The sequence below is a fragment of the Capricornis sumatraensis genome, chromosome 11, assembly GCF_032405125.1.
Source record: "Capricornis sumatraensis isolate serow.1 chromosome 11, serow.2, whole genome shotgun sequence".
Taxonomy (NCBI): Eukaryota; Metazoa; Chordata; class Mammalia; order Artiodactyla; family Bovidae; genus Capricornis; species Capricornis sumatraensis.
In genome coordinates, this window is record NC_091079.1 from 20,657,374 (window position 1) to 20,678,353 (window position 20,980).

The 20,980-nt window shown below is 50.9% G+C and overlaps 1 protein-coding gene across 1 annotated transcript in view; it reads right to left on the reverse strand.

Moving 5' to 3' along the window:
* The window catches only part of ZNF623 (zinc finger protein 623), a 246,494-nt gene that overhangs the window by 206,426 nt on the left and 19,088 nt on the right, over window positions 1–20,980 (reverse strand). The gene's annotated exons all lie outside the window — the stretch shown is intronic.

Consider the following 20,980-nt stretch of genomic DNA (forward strand, 5'->3'; position numbering starts at 1 on the left):
GATGGATGATTCTGTTCCCAAATGTGAACAATCAAAGCTGATCCCAGAAAAGGGGGAAAACAGGGATAGACCAATGTTCAGTTCAGTTCAGTCCAGTTCAGTTCAGTCGCTCAGTCGTGTCCGACTCTTTGCAATCCCATGAACCGAAGCGCACCAGGCCTCCTTGTCCATCACCAACTCCCGGAGTCCACGAAAACCCATGTCCGTTGAGTCGGTAATGCCATCCAACCATCTCCTCCTCTGTCGTCCTCTTCTCCTCCTGCCTTCAATCTTCCCCAGCATCAGGATCTTTTCCAGTGAGTCAGCTCTTCCCATCAGGTGGCCAAAGTATTGGAGTTTCAGCTTCAACATTAGTCCTTCCAATGAACACCCGGGACTGATCTCCTTTAGGATGGACTGGTTGGACCTCCTTGCAGTCCAAGGGACTCTCAAGAGTCTTCTCCAACACCATAGTTCAAAAGCAGCAATCTTTGACACTCAGCTTTCTTTATAGTCCAACTCTCACGTCCATACATGACCACTGGAAAAACCGTAGCTTTGACTAGATGGACCTTTGTTGGCAAAGTAATGTCTCTGCTTTTTAATATGCTATCTAGGTTGGTCATAACTTTCCTTCCAAGGAGTAAGCGTCTTTTAATTTCATGGCTGCAGTCACCATCTGCAGTGATTTTGGAGCCCCCCAAAATAAAGTCTGACACTGTTTCCCCATCTATTTGCCATGAAGTGATGGGACCAGATGCCATGATCTTAGTTTTTTGAGTGCTGAGCTTTAAGCCAACTTTTTCACTCTCCTCTTTCACTTTCATCAGGAGGCTTTTTAGTTCCTCTTCACTTTCTGCCATAAGGGTGGTGTCATCTGCATATCTGAGGTTATTGATATTTCTCCTGGCAATCTTGATTCCAGCTTGTGCTTCTTCCAGCCCAGTGTTTCTCATGATGTACTCTGCATATAAGTTAAATAAGCAGGGTGACAATATACAGCCTTGATGTACTTCTTTTCTTATTTGGAACCAATCTGTTGTTCCCTGTCCAGTTCTAACTGTTGCTTCCTGACCTGTATATAGATTTCTCAAGAGGCAGGTCAGGTGGTTTGGTATTCCCCTCTCTTTCCGAATTTTCCACAGTTTATTGTGATCCACACAGTCAAAGGCTTTGGCACAGTCAATAAAGCAGAAATAGATGTTTTTCTGGAACTCTCTTGGTTTTTCCATGATCAAGCGGATGTTGGCAATTTGATCTCTGGTTCCTCTGCCTTTTCTAAACCCAGCTTGAACATCTGGAAATTCATGGTTCACGTATTGCTGAAGCCTGGCTTGGAGAACTTTAAGCATCACTTCGGGGCTTCCCTGGTGGCTGAGAGGGTAAAGCGTCTACCTGCAATGCAGGAGACCTGGGTTCAATCCCTGAGTCAGGAAGATCCCCTGGAGAAGGAAATGGCAACCCACTTCAGTACTCTTGCCTGGAAAATCCCATGGATGGAGGAGCCTGGGAGGCTGCAGTCCATGGGGTCACAAAGAGTCGGACACAATTGAGCGACTTCACTTCACTTACTAGCGTGTGAGATGAGTGCAACTGTGCGGTATTTTGAGCATTCTTTGGCATTACCTTTCTTTGGGATTGGAATGAAAACTGACCTTTTCCAGGCCTGTGGCCACTGATGAGTTTTCCAAATGTGCTGGCATACTGAGTGCAGCACTTTCACAGCATCCTCTTTTAGGATTTGAAATAGCTCAACTGGAATTCCATCACCTCCACCAGCTTTGTTCATAGTGATGCTTCCTAAGTCCCACTTGACTTCACATTCCAGGATGTCTGGCACTAGGTGAGTGATCACACCATTGTGATTATCTGGGTCATGAAGATCTTTTTTGTACATTTCTTCTGTGTATTCTTGCCACCTCTTCTTAATATCTTCTGCTTCTGTTAGGTCCATACCATTTCTGTCCTTTATTGAGCCCATCTTTGCATGAAATGTTCCCTTGGTATCTCTAATTTTCTTGAAGAGATCTCTAGTCTTTCCCTTTCTATTGTTTTCCTCTATTTCTTTCCATTGATCGCTGAGGAAGGTTTTCTTATCTCTCTTTGCTATTCTTTGGAACTCTGCATTCAAATGGGTTCCTTTTCTCCTTTGCTTTTCACTTCTCTTCTTTTCACAGCTATTTGTAAGGCCTCCCCAGACAGCCATTTTGCTATTTTGCATTTCTTTTTCTGGGGATGGTCTTGATCCTTGTCTCCTGTACAATGTCATGAACCTCTGTCCATAGTTCATCAGACACTCAATCTATCAGATCTAGTCCCTTAAATCTATTTCTCACTTTCACTGCCTTGATAAGGGATTTGATTTAGGTCATACCTGAATGGTCTAGTGGTTTTCTCCACTTTCTTCAATTTCAGCCTGAATTTGGCAATAAGGAGTTCATGATCTGAGCCACAGTCAGCTCCTGGTCTTATTTTTGCTGACTTCTCCTTCTTTGGCTGCAAAGAATATAATCAATCTGATTTTGGTATTGACCATCTGGTGATGTCCACGTGTAGAGTCTTCTCTTGTGTTGTTGGAAGAGGGTGTTTGCTATGACCAGTGCGTTCTCTTGGCAAAACTCTATTAGCCTTTGCCCTGCTTCTTTCCGCATTCCAAGGCCAAATTTGCCTGTTACTCCAGGTGTTTCTTGACTTTCTACTTTTGCATTCCAGTCCCCTATAATGAAAAGGACATCTTTTTGGGGTGTTAGTTCTAAAAGGTCTTGTAGGTCTTCATAGAATCGTTCAACTTCAGCTTCTTCAGCGTTTCTGGTTGGGGCCTAGGCTTGGATTACCGTGATATTCAATGGTTTGCCTTGGAAATGAACAGAGATGATTCTGTTGTTTTTGAGATTGCATCCAAGTACTGCATTTCGGACTCTTTTGTTGACCATGATGGCTACTCCATTTCTTCTAAGGGTTTGCTGCCTGCACTAGTATATATAATGGTCATCTGAGTTAAATTCACCCATTCCAGTCCATTTTAGCTTGCTGATTCCTAGAATGTCGATGTTCACTCTTGCCATCTCCTGTTTGACCACTTCCAAATTGCCTTGATTCATGGACCTAACATTCCATGTTCTTATGCAATATTGCTCTTTACAGCATCAGACCTTGCTTCTGTCACCAGTGCCATCCACAGCTGGGTGTTGTTTTTGCTTTGGCTCCATCCCTTCATTCTTTTTGGAGTTATTTCTCCACTGATCTCCAGTAGCATATTGGGCACCTACTGACCCGGGGAGTTCCTCTTTCAGTGTCCTATCTTTTTGCCTTTTCATACTGTTCATGGGGTTCTCAAGGCAAGAATACTGAAGTGGTTTGCCATTCCCTTCTCCAGTGGACCACATTCTGTCTAGAACAAACTGCTGGAAGGGGCACTAGACTCATCTGAGAGCAGACATTCCCCCCCCCCCCCCACACACACACCACCACCCCCCCACTCCTCAGAGGATCCCAGCCTGTGGAAAACAGAGGGACATGGAACAGTTTACAAAGGTCAGAGGCCCATGGCTACTGAGGAGAGGGCAGGAAGCCATTCATGGCTCTACCCGCACAGATGAGTGTCAGAACCTGCTGTTGTCTGCCTGCTCCACCCCTGTTGTTACAGAATCTGCCTGGGAGGGGCAGCCAGTCAGCCCCAGAAGGTGGAAACCTCCGTGAAAGAAATTTAACCAAAAAACCCACCTCTATTAGGACTAATTAGATAATTTGGTAAGGTAGCTAATGTTCAGCTAACTATGTTATGGGCTGAATTTTATCCCCTTCCAAAGTCCTGTGTTGAAGCTGTAATCCTAGAGCAATAGGATTTGGAGGTGGGGCTTATGGGAGGTGATTAGCGTTAGATGTACATCAAAGCTGTATGTCGTCACCCTGCTTATTTAACTTATATGCAGAGTATATCATGAGAAACGCTGGGCTGGAAGAAGCATAAGCTGGAATCAAGATTGCCAGGAGAAATATCAGTAACCTCAGATATGCAGATGACACCATCCTTTTGGCAGAAAGTGAAGAAGAACTAAAGAGCCTCTTGATGAAAGTGAAAAAGGAGAGTGAAAAAGTTGGCTTGAGGCTCAACATTCAGAAAACTAGGATCATGGCATCTGGTCCCATCACTTCATGGCAAATAGATGGGGAAACAATGGAAACAGTGACAGATTTTATTTTGGGGGGCTCCAAAATCACTGCAGATGGTGACTGCAGCCATGAAATTTTTAAAAGACACTTGCTCCTTGGAAGAAAAGCTATGACCAACCTAGACAGCATATTAAAAAGCAGAGACATTACTTTGCCAACAAAGGTCCATCTAGTCAAAGCTATGGTTTTTCCAGGAGTCATGTATGGATGTGAGAGTTGGACCACAAAGAAAGCTGAGTTCCAAAGAATTGATGCTTTTGAACTGTGGTGTTGGAGAAGACTCTTGAGAGTCCCTTGGACTGCATGGAGATCCAACCAGTCCATCCTAAAGGAGATCAGTCCTGAGTGTTCATTGGAAGGACTAATGTTGAAGCTGAAACTCCAATACTTTGGCCACCTGATGCGAAGAACTGACATTGGAAAAGACCCTGATGCTGGGAAAGATTGAAGGCAGGAGGACAAGGGGGGCGACCGTGGATGAGATGTTTGGATGGCATCACTGACTTGATGACCATGAGTTTGAGCAAGCTCCTGGAGTTGGTGATGGACAGGGAAGCCTGGTGTGCTACAGTCTACGGTGTTTCAGAGTCAGAGATGACTGAGTGTCTGAACTGAACTGACCTGAGGGTGGGGACCCCACAATGGGATTAGTGTGTTTATAAAAAGAGAGATACTAGGGGGTTCTCTGGCGGGCCCATCATTAGGACTCTCCACTTTTCACTGCCAAGGGCCCAGGTTTGGTCCCTGGCTGGGGAACTGAGATTCCACAAGCTGTATGGTGGGACCAGAGGAAATAAAAAGAGAGAGAGACCAGAGTTTGCTTTCTCAGCCACATGAGGACACAGTAAGAAGGTGACCGTCTGCAAACCAGGAAGAGAGTCTTTACAGGAGCTGAATTGGCTGGCTCCTCGATCTTGGACTTTGCCTCCAGAACTGTGAGAAAATTAATTTTTCTCCATGGCAGTACAAGTCCTGATGGGCCCTGGCTCAAAATTTTACACTGATTGGTACTTTGCACATGCAAACCAGATGGGCTCTCAGTGTGAACCATCTTTGAATCGGAAGAAAGCTGGGCTCTGTTCTGAGCCTTTGGCCGTCTGGAGAGTCACCAGCTGGCCCAAGACCCAGGGGCCATGCAGCTGGAGGAGCCAGGACCCTCACGGCATCCAGCACCTTCTCCACATACATCCTGCCCCATGGGAAATGCCCAAGGGAGCCAAAAATGTACTAGGAGGAGGAGGTGGGGCAGAGAAACCCAGAGAGAGCAGCTCTGAATCAGGTTACTTTGATTGATGAGGCACTGCAGAATTTGGGTCTGGGAGCTTTCAGTTTGATGCTAAATGTCAGATGACTTGGTGAAAAGTTGTGGCACTTTCATTGACTTTCTCTCTGGTCCCAAGTCTCAATTAGGACCGGTGCTGACACTGTTTATTTACATTTGCATTTTTTTCAGAATGAGGGGCAGAGGAGTCAGGCTCTGGAGGCCCAGGATTGGCAAAGAATTCCATTACTCACATACTTGCTCACTGTTGTGGCATGCTAAGATTTTGGAGTTTTGGCGTGTGCCTCTACTTAGAGGGTATGCAACATAAATTGAAGAATAAATAACCGTAAAGCCCAAAGAGAGCATGATATACTGCTGTGTGCGAGCCACTTGTCTGTGACAAATGGCATACCAGGCACCGCAGGACCGCAGGAAGCCTTAATCAATGGTGGTAATAGCCACCGATGCATCACTGTGCGGGCGTCACCGAGGGACTGACGCAGGAGAAGAATCAACGGGACGTGAAAAAGGAATTGTTTGTAAATACAATCAACAATTTTGTGTTCCTGAGAAAGCCATTCATCATTGGGAAACCACCTTTAGTAAAAGATGCACCGGGCCTCCCAGTGAGGCAGGGCCATCAATCCTGCCCAAATCCCGGGGCCAGCTCAGGGCTGTCAAAGGCTCAGGGAACAGACACACATATTTATTCTTGTTTGAAGGCAAATTGAGAGTCATTTTTTTGGGGGAAAAGTGAGCAGAGGGCACCTGTAAAAACCTGTTGGGAGCAGAGAGAGCTCCTGAAAAGTCTTCTTCTTTGGGGCACCTGGCCCAGGGCCCGAGTGCCCAGCACGCTCTCTGCCTCTCCTTGGCCATGCCTGCGCTCTCTCCCTCCTGGACACATGGTGCATGAGGGGCGGGAAGGAGAGGTCTCTTTGAGCAAGGAAGGTGCTTCTGGGGGAATGGCTCTTTAGGGGGATGAGGTCTAAGGAAGGTCCTTGTAGTCTGGAATTGTGGCCTGGCTCCACAGACATTTTCCTGGCCCCTCTGGGGAGCTGGTTTCATCCTTACAACAGCACGAGGTGAGGGCGCCCAGAGCATGGCGGTTACTGGTCTGATGGCTGGAGGCGCTTGCAGGTCTTTCCCCACTGAGGCCTCCCCACAGTCCTCTCAGTGGATCCTGTGGCCGAAGGACCACCTCGTGCTCTGGAGGAGTGGAGGCCAGGTTGGGGGCGGGCTGCAGGCAGGGCCGCCTGTGCTGGGGATAGTCGTGGACAGGTGGCGCGGCCGTTCACGGCGGAGCCAGGAAGAGGAGGATCGGTTGGGCCAGCAGGGCTGGGCCACGAGCCACCCGGAGGCACGGGGCGGGAGGGGTGGGCTCCACGGAGCGCCCGTGAGTGGCCTTGTCCCATGCCGCTGACGGCCAATGGGACACGGCCAGGGAAGGCGGTGGAGGGCATTGGAGACCTTGCTGGGGCCTGTCAGCAGGGTGTGGGGGCAAAAGGCTGCTCTGAGAGAATCAAAAGTGAGCCAGAGGACAGGAAGTGAGCACGTGTGGGGAGTTCTGCTCTGGGGGCACAGAGAACTGGTGGGACACGTGGCTGTGGGGTCAGGGGAGAGCTGAGGGGCTGGCTGGCCTTTAACGGAGGGAGCCGCAGGTATGGGAGGAGATACAGGAGGAGGCAGAGCCCGGGTCACAGGCAGGGCACATGTGGGTGGGGGACGCAGATGCTGCCTGCGGGCTGCTGCTGTGTGCTGGTGACAGGAAGCAAGGTCTTCGATGAGAGTGGGCCGGGGAGGGGTGCTGGAGGTCACAGCAGGGGAGGAGGGGGACAGCCAAGGACAGGGAGTGGGGATTCCTGGCAGGGGGCGCCCCGCTGGCATGTGGCTGCCCAGAAGACGGATGACTGGGTTTAGCCAGGGTTTAAATGGGTGAGGGGGCAGCCGAGTGTGCTTTGCAGATGGACTGTGCCTCTCATAGACTGTGGCACCTAGGAGAAGGAAAACACCCTTCATTCCAAAGACTCATTCCTCTGCGACCTAATCCAGAAAGACTCAGTTTCTGGGTGGAGGTAACTCTGACATCACAACTGAACACCCTGTTGTCAGGCTGTTTGGGATACAATTTATGAAATATGTTTGCTGCCTCCCACTCAGTCAACTGACAACAAGCCTCTTATGCCAAATCCTGGACCACCTAGATGTAGCTTCCCTCGAAAATATATATCATCAGAAAATATGCATCATTTATTTACCAAGCAAAAAAGGGGCATAATTCAGTGGAACCAAAGCTTCCTTCTCCCTGAAAACCTGTTTCTATTTTCCACGTATGACTAATTTTTAATCTCAGTGACTGAGCGGTAATGCCATTGTCACTGATGCTGACAATGGGGTTTTTTAAGAAGCGTATGATAGATGTTGCCTTCATGGTATCCTTTTTTGGTTATCGCTCTTGTAGCGTTCAGAATAAAATGAGTCCAGCCTCCGTGAGGCTCTAGCAAACCCAGGAGCAATTGTAGATTAGATGCCATCTTTATGCAAAGCTTGCACCACACACACTTGGCTGGCAGCGAGAGGTCGTAGAGACGACGGAAGACTTCCGTCTGGCCATTATTCACCAAAGCAGGAAGACAGCTATTTACCTAACGCCCATTTGTTAAGAGAGTAGGAAAATGGAATCTTTAATAACGTCAAACAAAGGCACCGGAAGTTATAAAACCACCACCAAATTGTAAAATAAGGAGCATGTTTATCACGGGCTCCTCTGTTTTCACCTAAGGTATGTTTTTAGGTGGTCTTTCCTGTGATGGGGTTTTAGGGTCACAGGACACCCCACCCATGCAGGCATGAAAACTGGATCCCTGAGTGCCATCCTCAACTCCTCTTGTCCCCAGCCCATCACCCTGAGCTGGCCAACCTCACCACTGTCTCCCAAGGGACCAGGCACAGCGTTGCCCGCAGGATTCCCTGCCCTGCAAGCGGTCTTGCCCACTGAGGTCCATTCAATGCTCTAAATGCAACTGGAGGGGGTGGTTATCTTCCCTAACCTGACAGCGCCTCTCCAACCCAGTGTCGGCACCATCACATCCACTCCCACCAGCCCTTCCCCAAACCCAACCTGCAGGTGCATACGCCCGTTCACACAAATGTATTCACACTCACACACACTTGGGTGAAGACCTCCTATGAGGCCTTGGCCCTGGGCTGCTCCTTACTGCCCCCACTGTCCTGGCCCAGCGAGCATGTGGCGAGTGGGGCCCGGAGGGGGACGTTCCTTCTGGTCCTCCCTTCTGCACACAAGCCTGCGGGGCCCTAAGCCTGTGTGGCTGCGGTGGGAATGGGCCTGGGCCGCTGCTCCGGGCACATCCTCTCGGGGCAGGGGGGCGCCCTGGACCCGAGTCTCCACCTTCACCCTTGGGTCATCCAGGTCGTGGAGCCACCCACGGCATTGCCTGAATTCTCAGCTGCCTTCTTTCTCTTTGTTGCCTACTGGCATTCATCTTGTAACAAACACCCCAAGTTAACAGCATTTTTTTTCTTTTCCTTTTGGCCGGTGCCTCTAAGGCCGTAAGTACTCACGCAGGATTGGCAAACGGGCTGTTTCCAGTGGAGTTATGCTTGCCTTCAAGATGGTCAATTGTGACGTTTAAAAATATAAAGATAATGACACGTAAAACGCAGGGAAATGCTCAGGACTTGTTAACTGAAACTCTGCCTGGAGACCGTTTCCCTGGTAATGGCGTCAGGACACCGAGCACCTACTGGTGCGCCTGTGAGTCCCGAGGGAGATTCAGAGAGGCGTCCTGAGCAGCGGGCCTTGCTCTTCTCTTGGCTGTGGGTGGACGTCATTTAGCTCTTGCTGTGTTTTAGAGGTAGACGTGGCCAGTAGGACCACCGGCCATAGGTATGACGGACCATAAGCTGCCCCTGCATGTGGGCCCAGGCTCACCTCCTCACCGACTGACCTGCTGCCCATCTGGGCTCCTCTGTGAGGCATCTCAATTGTGTTTTCTTACAGTTGGAGACAGACAATTACAGATAAAGAAGCCATGAGGGGAGATGGTCCAGTGTCCGGTTGGAAGCCTTTCTCAGTGAAGGGGTAAGGTTGCTCTCAAGAGGTAACTGAATGCTTCTGGGCAGAAGTGGCCTTTGCTCAGTGAACTGTGATTTTGTTAATGAGCTGCCTCAGCTCTTGAAACAGCCTAGTCTAACTGATCCCCGGACTAACGGAAAATAGGATGGGAGCAGCCTGTGCACACAGATGAGGCCCAGGTGGTATCAAGCAAGGAGACTGTGTCGGGCTGGGGAGGCAGATGGAGGGGCGCGCCTGTCCCTCTTCTGTCAAGTTCGTGTTTCTTCCAGCCGGAGTCATCATTTCAGTGCTGGCTTTGCATTTCCTCCCTTGGGATTCACATTACATTTTTTTTTTTTTCTCCGTTAAAAGAAGAGGGAGAATACTGACCAGATGAATCTAGAAAACCCAAAGAAACAGAAAGTGAAGAAGCCAAGTCAAAAAATCAGGAGATGTGGGAAAGACCAGTTTTGAATCGTTCATTTGCTGTTAAATGTTCCATTTTTAAACTTACAGTCTTCAGTGAGTTATATTCTTTTTTTTTTTAACCCACAAGCCTTTCTTCATTTCCATGTCATCTTGATATTTTTAAAATATGCACTTCGTGTTCTTGTGAAGTACCTTGATTTCTAACTTCAGAAGGCGTACTGCTTTCTGCATTGTGCCTGGTCCTTGGGATCGGGCCTGGTCGGGGGTTGTTGGTTATTCCTCCTGGGAGCCCTTTGGCATGGCTGCCACCTGCTTACTGAGTTCTAAGGAAGTCGCTGGCCAGGGGCGTCTCAGTGGCCTGGATCTGACTTGCTCACTTCCTGCAGGTCATGTTTGGTCTTCCCAGGGGCCACCTGTAGGACACACTGGTGGTGGTTGCTTTTGTGTTTTAACAGTTCTAACCGTTTACTGCAACATGAAAATGTTCTCAGTAAAGCTCTGTCTTTTATGACTCTTAGCAGTACCTGAAAGAAGAAAATACCTTCTCCATTTCCAAAGATACTGGGTAAGGTTTATTCTGTGTCCCTTTCCTTTGTGCAGGAGGGGAGGATATGGTGGGAGGGGCAGTGACGTCACCTCTGTCCTGAGTCTGGCCTTGGCAGTGGGCTTGGGGCCTGCCCTCCCTGTTTTTAATCCAGTCTTCGCCCTCACTTGGGCGGAAGTTGAGAATGCAGAATAACCGCAGAGTGACTGGCAGCGAGCTGCCCCAGGGAGCTCCTGCCTGTTCTGTGAGAGCCCACACGTCAGGCCACCGACCTGAAGACTGGCCCTATCAGTTGCCCTTGGTCCCCCTTTTTATGGTTTTCCTTGTAAATAAAGAATCTTGTCAGAAATAATTGTAAACAAGGTAACAATCAATGTAACCAAATTCTGTTTCAAAGAATAGAACCAAAAACAGTTTAAAAGGCATTAGGCTACGGTTGTCACCGACCTTTCTTTACATCCTATTTTCTGCCACTTTCTTGTCTCAGAGGGTAGTGTAAATAGCTCCCTTTGTCCAGTAAAACCAAGAAAAAACCTGATGGAAAAAACCAGGGTAGGTTTCGCTTTTGGAAACTTTGGTGCTGCAAGCAATTGCGTGGCTTGATGACAGGATTTGCGTTTCAGTTCACGGTGAAAGGAGTCTAAGCTTTGAAATCAGGCAGTTCGAGCTCTGTTGTTTTGATAGTATTTCCAGTTTGGAATGAAGCACCTGGCTTCCAAGTACAGAAGTAGTTGGCTTGAGTCCTGTCAGGTCTGCTGGGCTGGGGTGGGGGTGGGCCGCTCCCTCTGGCTGCTGTTGCTGCCTCGTGCCCCCTGCCCTCTTTCCCCCCCTCTGTCCCTGGCTCTCGGGCCCACTGGGAGCCCTGGGTGCACTCTGAGCAGGCTCTGCAGCCCACGCACCTCCACCTGGGGATTCTTGCAGTGTGGCATCACAAGTGGCCACCTGCTGCTGAAGTTTAAGGGCCCTGCTTGTCTGGGCAGACATAAAGGCGCAGCCCCGTGCTGTGGGCAGAGGCAGGGCTTCTTCTGTGCCTGGTGTTCTCTTCCAGCTTTCCTTTTTCTCTCCTGGAAAATGTCAGAAAATTTGGGAAACTTTCCTTTTGTGTTTGCTTTTATCGTGATAACACGCATTTAATGTAAAATTCATTTTAACCGTTTCAGAGTGTACAACCACCGTCTTGGGCAACCATCAGCACTAACTCCAGAATGTTTTCATGACTTCAAAGGGAAACCCCACACCGCTCTTTTCCCTCTTCTCCCAGCCCCTGACAACCTCTAATCGGCCTTTTGTTTCTATGGACTTCCTTATTCCGAGTCTTTTGTACAAGTGGGTCATACTGTATTTGTCCTTTTGTGTCTGGCTTTTTTTCACTTCATGTATTTTCGAGATTCATCCACAGTGTAGCCTGTGTATTAGTACTTCATTTTTATGGCTGAAAATATTTTTCTGTTTGAATGTACTGCCTTCTGAGTATCCAGTCATCTGTTGGTGGGTGTTTTGGGTTGCTTCCGCCTCTGAGCTGTTGTAAATGCTGCTGCTGTGACCGTCCACACGCAGTGCTTTGAACGCCTTGAGCGCAGTTGCTGGGTCTCGTGGGAGCTGTTTGCCTGGCTCAGGAGCTGCCACGCTGTTTCCCGGGTGACTGCACAGTTTAACATTCCCACCAGCAACATACGAGGAGCAACATACGAGTTCTCTATGTCCCTGCCAGTGATTGTTGTTTCCCATCTTTTTTGCTGTAGCCATTCTTTCTGTTGTTCTTCAGTCACTAAATCATGTCCAACTCTTTGCAGCCCCATGGACTGCCGCACGCCAGCCTCCCCTGTCCTTCACCGTCTTCTGGAGTAGCCATCCTTGTGGGTGTGGGCTGTTTTGGGTGGTCAGTCAGCTGGTAGTGGGACAGCCATACCTCCCAGCCTCATTCCTGGTCCCCGCAGGGCCTGCTCTGTAGGGGTGTGTGCGTGGCGGCCGAGGGGGTGCCCTGCCTCTGCCCATTATATCTGATTGCTCCGTTTAGTTTGGGTTTTGTTCCTGAAGGTGCTGCCTAAAGGTTACTCTTGAAGGATCGCTCTTCTAAGCTGACGATTCCCTGGCAGTCAGTATTGACCAGGGCAGAGGTGGGCCCAGTGAGGGGCAAGGCTGGCCCCGCCAGCTGCTCCCTCTGCAGCGGTTGGCAAGAGGTGTGCCAGGGGTGTTCGCGGCTTCCAGCAGCTTGTCCGTGTCAGACTGCTGTTGTGCTCATTCAGCCCCCGCCCGCAGATGTGAATATGCTCGTGGTTCCAAGCACATTGTGAAAAACAGAAACAAGTCCACTGAAAAGACTGGAGACTCTGTACTCCCTGTTATTTTGAATCTTTCCTCTGTTTTCAAAGTGGTGGGCTTTCTAAGTGAGCAGCGAATCTATGTATTTATGTCTAGTTTTGTATTCTAGATCTGCCGAGATCAGCAAGCCAGTGAAGAACAATAACCGTGAAAAGCTGTCCAGGGAAAAAGGCCAGGTGACATCTTCAGGTGTTACATCATGATCAGCTTTCTAAGTAAGCTTGGGTGTTCAGTCTTGCAAATGTAGGAAGACGGTGGGGACTTCGCTGAAGGTCCAGTGGTTAGGACTCTGCGCTTCCACTTCAGGGGGCACTGCTTCCATCTGTGGTGTCTGGTCTCCTGCAATGTGGCCAGAAAGTAGAAGACAGTGAATGACCTCACTGTCTGACTTGTCCACCTTGCTAATAGGAATGTCTATGAGATGAGTCTGTGGAGCCTGGGTGCTCTCTGCTCTCGTGGTTGGTGGACTGGGCGGTGCGCCGCCCTGGACCCACTTCTGATGAGGGCCACCGGGGCTGAGACACACGCCATCTGCTGAGGTTGCTTCAAGGGCAGCGGGGACACGGCCTGGGTGGGGTGCCCTCTGCTGGCAGCCCTGTGGGGAAGGGCAGGGCGCTGGCGGGGAGCGGCCCACTCTGTGTGCTCTCTCCTGCGCAAGGTTCTGAGGCGACGACAAAGCCCTGGGCGCGAGAGGAAGATGGCCCTTGGTGCTCTCCGGGTGTCCTCTGAAGACGGGGGTCTGCAGAGCACGGCCAGCGGCCACTGATGAGAAGCTCCTGCGGCCGCGCACCCTGGGAGAGGGAGACGCGGAGCGAGTGGACACAAGCCGGGGAAAGGATGGGGCGAAAGTGGAAAGCAAATGGAAGGAAAATAAAGGGAGAAAATCGGAAGAGAAAAGGCGGAAAGGGCTTGAGAAACGAGGAGCCGGGGGAGGGAGGCGGCCGCGGGGAGAGAAGGCGCGCGGGTGGCCGCAGCAGCAGGGCGGGGCCGCGGGCGGGCAACGGAGACACGGACGCCGCGCGCTGCCGGGCAGAAGCGCGGACGGGGGCCAGAGGGCTGTCCCCTGCGGGGACGCTGGCCGATACCGACAGTGGGGTAGAGTTGGTGGGGAGCAAGCGGCTGCCGGGTGAGATCAAGACGGGGGAAGACGGGGGCTGGAGAGGTTAAAGAAGAGGATGAAACGATGGGGTGCTGGCAGCGAGGCTGCATCAGAGAGTGTAGTTTCCAGAAAAGACAGAAGGAAAGAGAACGCAGGTGGGGCAGGGGCCTCGGAAGGAGAGGAAGGGAGACGGGAGTGCAGAGCTGGGGGGCGCCTCTGAGCGCCGACGCCGCCCGCCGCCGGGGAAGGACGCGCAGCAGCAGAAGGGACAGAAGCGTCGGCGTGGCCTGGAGCAGCGCAGAGGCCGCGAGGAGGGGCCAGTCGGGGCGACGTGCGGAGGGAGCAGCAAGAACAGGCCCGGGGAGGCCCCCGCAGGGCGGGGGCGGGAGGAGCAGGCAGGTGGAGATGGTATCCCCGCCCCCCGCCCCTGCCCCCGCCCCGCCCCCGCCCCCGCGCCCCGCCCCGCGCCCCGCCCCGCCCCGAGCCCCGCCCCCGCGCCCCGCCCCCCCGCTCCCCGCCCCGCCGTCGGTCACCGCCCCCAACCTGTCACAACCCCGGAGCCCCAGTGCCCCGAGAGCCTCCAGGCCTCTTTCAGGCTCTTGGGAAGAGGTCACGCTGTCAGTACTGGCCTTTTCTGCCAGCTGTGCGCCTGTGGTGGGTACCCCAGGCTGTAGTGGAGACCGGAAAAGTCTGACACGTAGGTCTGACGTGACGCTGGTGAGAACCGCCCCCCATGAAGCGCTCGTTCTGTCTGCATTGCTTGTATCCAGCCCTGATGGGTAGGTACTGTCTCCACTTTTCAGATGAGGACACCAAGGTCCAGAGAGGTTAAGTAACTTGCTCCTGGTTACGCAGCCACTGAACAGGGGAGCAGACGTGGGACTGTCAACCATTACCTGAGCTGTCCCGCCGCACGTGGCTGCGAGCATCCGGGATGTAGCTGGCCCCAGCGGAGACGTGGTGATTTCAATAGCAGGAAAAAGAATGTGAACTCACTATTTTTTAATGTTTATTATACGTTATGTGTGTGTGAAGTCGGTCAGTCGTGTCCGACTATTTGCGACCCCATGGGCTGTAGCCTATCAGGCTCCTCCGTCCATGGGATTTTCCAGGCAAGAGTGCTGGAGTGGGGTGCCATTTCCTTCTGCAGAGGGTCTTCCCCACCCAGGGATCGAACCTTGGTCTCCTGCATTGTAGGCAGATGCTTTACCTTCTGAGCCACCAGGGAACTCATTATATGTTATGGTGACAATATTTAAGATATTTTGGTTGAAATTAACTATATTATAAAAAATCAAATCGATTTTAAACGATTTAACATCCATATATGGCTTGTGTCACATTTCTGCTGGGAAGTTTCATCCCTTGTGAAGTGGGGCTGCTGGTCTTGGAAGAGTATCTGCTGCATCCAACGGAGTGATTCTGGGCAAGTTAGATTTTCTGAGTCTTGTTTCCCTTGTATTGGAAACAGGGTTACTGTTTGTGGAATTGCTTCTGTGAAGGGACAGGTGAAGGCTTATGACGTGGGTGGGTGTTTGATTTGCATTTCCCTGGTGGGTAAGGAGGTTGAGCATCTTTCATGCATATTGACCATTTGTGTCCCTTTGGAGAAGTATCTGGTTGTTTTTGGCTCTGATTTTAGTTGGGCTGTTTATCTTTTTCCGGTTGAGATGTAAGAGTTTTTTACATATTCTGAACACTAGACTCATCAGTGATATGATTTGCAAACTTTTTCTTCCTTTCTGTGGATTCTGTTATTTTATTGATGGTGTCCTTTGAAGCACAGAAGTTTTAAAATTTTGAGTTCACTTTAGTTGTCTTATCTTTGTTTGCTTGTACTTTTGATACATTTAGAAACCATTAACTAATCCAGGGTTATGAAGGTTCACAACCTGTTTTTTTTTCCTTAGGGTTTTATTGTTTTAGCTTTATGTCTTTAATCCATTTTAACTTGCAAGGATTGTGTATCCCTTTGTTTTTTGCATGTTCAGTAGCACTTGCTGAAAAGACTGTTCTTTTCCTATTGGATGGTCTTGGCACTCTGTGGAAATCAATTGGCCACAGGTGTATGGGTTTATTTTTGATTCTCAGTTCTACTGCATTGGTTTGTATGTTTATTTTTATGCCAACACCATGCTGCCTTAATTACTGGTGCTTTACTGTAAGTTTTTAAGTTGGAATGTAAGTCCTCTAACTTTGTTCTTCTCTTTCAAGATTCTTTTGGCTATTCTGGTTAGCTTGTATTTCTACATGAGTTTCAGGATTGGTTGCCAATTTCTGCAAAGAAGCCAGTCTTTTGATGGGGGATTAGGTTTTATCTGTGGATCACTTTGGGGAATATTAACATCTTAGCAAAATGAAGTCTTCCGGTCCACAAATATGATGACTTTTGGTTTACTTACATCTTCTTTAATTTCTTTCAGTATGTTTTATAGTTTAAAATGTACAAATCTTTTACATATTTGGTTAAATTTACTTCTGGGCATTTTCCTTTTTTTGTGCTACTATAAATAGAGTTGTTTTGTAATTTTCTTCTTAAGTTATTCACTACAGGTATAAAGAAAGAAAACTGATTTTCATGTATTGATCTTGTACCTCATAACTTTGTTGAATTAACTTACTAGCTCTAATAACTTTTTTTTTTTTGTAGAATCTTATTGGTTTTCTATACACAAGATCCTGCCACCTGCAAATAAAGACAGTTTACTTCTTCCTCTCAAACTTCGATATATTTTAGTCACTTTCCTGCTCTGCCTAGAGCCTCCAGGACTGTGTTGAATAGCAGTTCTGGTTCTGATCTTGGGGCCGAGGCACCTCGGAGTGTCACATAGCCGTGGGGTGTCTCAGGTGAAGGTTCTCTCCAACCTAGTTTCTTGAATTTTTTTTTTTTTTACTTTTATCATGAAAAGGTGTTGGGACTTTTTGTCAGATGTTTTTTCTGCTTCCTTTTAGATTGCTTACAGTTCTTGTCTTGCCACATTTCCATTTACAGAATTTCAGTCTGGATTTGAAAATACAGTGGCTTCAGGATTCTGAAGGTGCAACATGTACTTGATTTTAGAAAGATTGTAAGAGAAATATGCAAGGCCTCTAAGCACACCTGGCAGAAGGTGGCCTTAAGGAGCACCAGCTGCTGCTGTCCTAGTGCGTGTTCAGTCAGCGGTGCGTGGCTCATTCCAAAATTGGGGTGACCCCCACCATGGCTGCCTGGGTGCTGAGAGCCAGCCCTTGCAGCTGTGCAGCTCTGCACCAGTGCTTCAGCCACTGGATGTCAGGGACAGTGGTGCAGGAGGGCGCGCTCAGGAGCACGGGGGGGGGGGGGGGGCGGTGACAGCGAGGGGCTGGTCTGCAGTGTGGGGCCGCGCGCCTGGGAGGTGGCGCTGGTGTTTGCACGGTGCCTGACCCAGCTTCACCTGTAGTGCCCTCCGACAGCATGGAGGTGCTCCTCCTTCATGTCTGGCCCGGTATGCAGGCGAGCGTGTGATTACGGAGGACCTACCAGGTGCCCTCGGGAGCTGCGGGGCAGGCGCTGAAGCCCTGCGGCCCCTAATGAGTACGGCCCCTTGCTGCTCCTAGGCCGCCGTGGGGAGGAGCTGCGCGCGGGTCGCGGGGCCGGGTGCGCATCCTGCGGCTGTCGGCCACGGTCTGGGGACGGAGGGGTCGTCGGGACGGCTTGAATTCAGGGCCTGTCCGCAGCGTAAGGAGGCTGTCCCGAGAGCTCAGGGTGGAGGAGGAAGGCGGGGACAAGGGACCGCGTGGGGGCTATATTTCCCTGCCTGGGCCCGCCGTGGGGCCGGAAAGACGCCCCGCGGAGGAAGAACACCTCCCAGGGCCAGGCCGCCCTGTGCTCGGCCCGAGCGGCTCCTGGAGAGCAGGGTGCGTCCCGACGTCCCCCAGGCCTTCAGCCTGGCAGAGAGGATTGGCCGCCGAGCCGGTGAGGTGAGGGTAGACCACGGGTGGAGGCGCAGGGAGGGCGCGTCCCGGCTCCTCCCAGACCCCTGACCTCTGCTGCTGCGCGGGGCGGGAGCGCAGCGGAGGGTGCGCGTGGTCCTGGGTTCCCCCAAGGTGATCTTAGGCCGCAGGTGCAGCGCGTGATGTTTCCGGACGTGCCTGGGGGTGCAGCCCCCCTTCTCACCCTTGCTCCCCAGGGGGCCCCCTTTGGCGGTTTCTTCCTCCGTTCCCCTTTGGTAAGATCTGTTGCTCATGTAGCTGTGCGTGGCCTCAGCACCGTAGTGTGGTTTTGAACCTGATGGGTGTGCTCTGACACGGGCCTCTCGTCGCACTGGATTCCCAGTTTCTTGGTTTCCAGGAGCTTCAGTCCATTCATTCTGACCGTGGGCACATAACGTGCGAGCAGTCCCCCTAGTGGCCGTTGTGCTCCGAGCTGAGGCTTCCTTCTGCCCGCGGTGCTCCCGGGCTCTTTCCTGGGGGATGTGGACAGAGGCCCTATGGTCACACGGGGGGTGAGTTGTGACGGGGTGTGGAGTAGAGGGAGGGCGGTGGGCTTCTCCTCTGCATGAAATACCACCTTTCCAGAGAGCAGGGTGGGTTCACACCTGCATGGCGCTGCGCTCAGCCCAGGAGCTCCTGTTGGAGCTCTCTTAGCCTAGTGCTTCCAGGGTAGTGTCTCACTGAGGGTGATCCACGTGGCCCCTGCTGTGACTCAAGTACCGTCAGTACATTCCCACCGCAGCCAGTAAAGAGTCTGCCTCTGGGGGCTCGGGCCCTGCTGCGGGCGGGGAGGGGGCGTCTGGGGAGCAGAGGGGTGAGGCTCGAGTGTGAAGCTTGGCAGGGTTGTAGTGGTCCCTTCGCTGGAGTAGATGAATTCCAAGAAAAAATTGCGGTTGTCAACTTGGCCCGAGTGGGTTGGACTAGCCCCCGGGACTCCTCCCTCTGGGCCAGGGAGATGCGGTGGGTCGTTTACCGAGGGGCGTGGCCTGAGGCTGGGCAGGGTCCATCCCGGCGCCCCGCCCCCAGCCCGGAGACCTGGCCTCTCGCCTGGTTCAGCCGGGGGTGGAGTCTACGGGGCTGCGAGGAGGGCCTGTGTGCAGTGTGAGTGTGGGAACGTTCTCGTGTGTCCTCCAGGAGGGAAGAGGAGAAGAGCCCGGGCGGCGTGAAGTGGACGGGGCCTGGTGACCCCGTGGTGACCCCCGGGTTCCTGCTGGGGGACGCTCAGCCCGCACACACGCAGCCGCGTCTTTTCCTTGACCCCTGCAACGCCGTTGACGTAGGTTTCGGTTTAGAATCTGTTTTCCTGAGCTAGACTAGGTTCCGTGGCTGTCAGAACCAGCTCTGCCCCTTAAGGGCACCTGGGCGGCCCAGCCGTGGGGAGGGGGATGCTAGCGGGGCAGTAACTGAGCCCCTTGGGCCTTGGCAGCTCATCTGGTTCTGTCTTCTTCACCTTTTCCTCAGAAGCTAGTTTGGGGAAGAACTGTGTTCTTTTATCATGACTGCCGCCTTCTTACTATCAAACTAATGTGTATTTTTTTTCCCAATGTTCTTTGATGAAAGTTCTCAGACGCACAACAGCGGAGAGAACTCTGGTGAAGGCCCTCCCCGCGCTGGCCTTCACGGCCCTGGGCTGGACCCTCTTCTCCACAGAGCTGTCCCTAGGGCCCGCGCTTGGAGTAAAATGTTGGAAGTCACTGGGCAAACAGGGGAAGGTGTTTAAAGGTTGCAGCTGCTACAGTTAATCACACGTCTGCTCTGGAGCCTTAACTTTAAGGCTGTTAAGTCGTGATATGCATCCTCACACTTCAGGTGGTGTTGGTCTGTAAACTTCGACGTGACCGTAGCAGCAAAGTAAATCATTCAGTTCAGTTCAGTTCAGTTCAGTCGCTCAGTCGTGTCCGACTCTTTGCGACCTCATGAACCACAGCATGCCAGGCCTCCCTGTCCATCACCAACTCCTGGAGTTCACTCAAACTCATGTCCATCGAGTCAGTGATGCCATCCACCCATCTCATCCTTGGTCGTCCCCTTCTCCTCCTGCCCCCAATCCCTCCCAGCATCAGGGTCTTTTCCAATGAGTCAACTCTTCCCATGAGGTGGCCAGAGTATTGGAGTTTCAGCTTTAGCATCAGTCCTTCCAATGAACACCCAGGACTGATCTCCTTTACGATGGACAGGTTGGACCTCCTTGCAGTCCAAGGGACTCTCAAGAGTCTTCTCCAACACCACAGTTCAAAAGCATCAATTCTTTGGTGCTCAGCTTTCTTCACAGTCCAACTCTCACATCCATACGTGACCACTGGAAAAACGATAGCCTTGACTAGATGGATCTTTGTTGGCAAAGTAATGTCTCTGTTTTTTAATATGCTATCTAGGTTGGTCATAACTTTCCTTCCAAGGAGCAAGCGTCTTTTAATTTCATGGCTGCAATCAACATCTGCAGTGATTTTGGAGCCCCCAAAAATAAAGTCTGTCACTGTTTCCCCATCTATTTGCCACGAAGTGATGGGACCAGATGCCATGATCTTCGTTTTCTGAATGTTGAGCTTTAAGGCAACTTTTTTACTCTCCTCTTTCACTTTCATCAGGAGGCTTTTTAGTTCCTCTTCACTTTCTGCCATAAGGGTGGTGTCATCTGCATATCTGAGGTTATTGATATTTCTCCTGGCAATCTTGATTCCAGCTTGTGCTTCTTCCAGCCCAGTGTTTCTCATGATGTACTCTGTGTATAAGTTAAATAAGCAGGGTGACAATATACAGCCTTGATGTACTCCTTTTCCTATTTGGAACCAGTCTGTTGTTCCATATCCAGTTCTAACTGTTGCTTCCTGACCTGCATACAGATTTCTCAAGAGGCAGGTCAGGTGGTCTGGTATTCCCATCTCTTTCAGAATTTTCCACAGTTTATTGTGATCCACACAGTCAAAGGCTTTGGCATAGTCAATAAAGCAGAAAGAGATGTTTTTCTGGAACTTTCTTGCTTTTTTGATGATCCAGCGAATGTTGGCAATTTGATCTCTGGTTCCTCTGCCTTTTCTAAAACCAGCTTGAACATCTGGAAGTTCACGGTTCAAGTATTGCTGAAGCCTGGCTTGGAGAATTTTGAGCATTACTTTACTAGCGTGTGAGATGAATCCAATTGTGCGG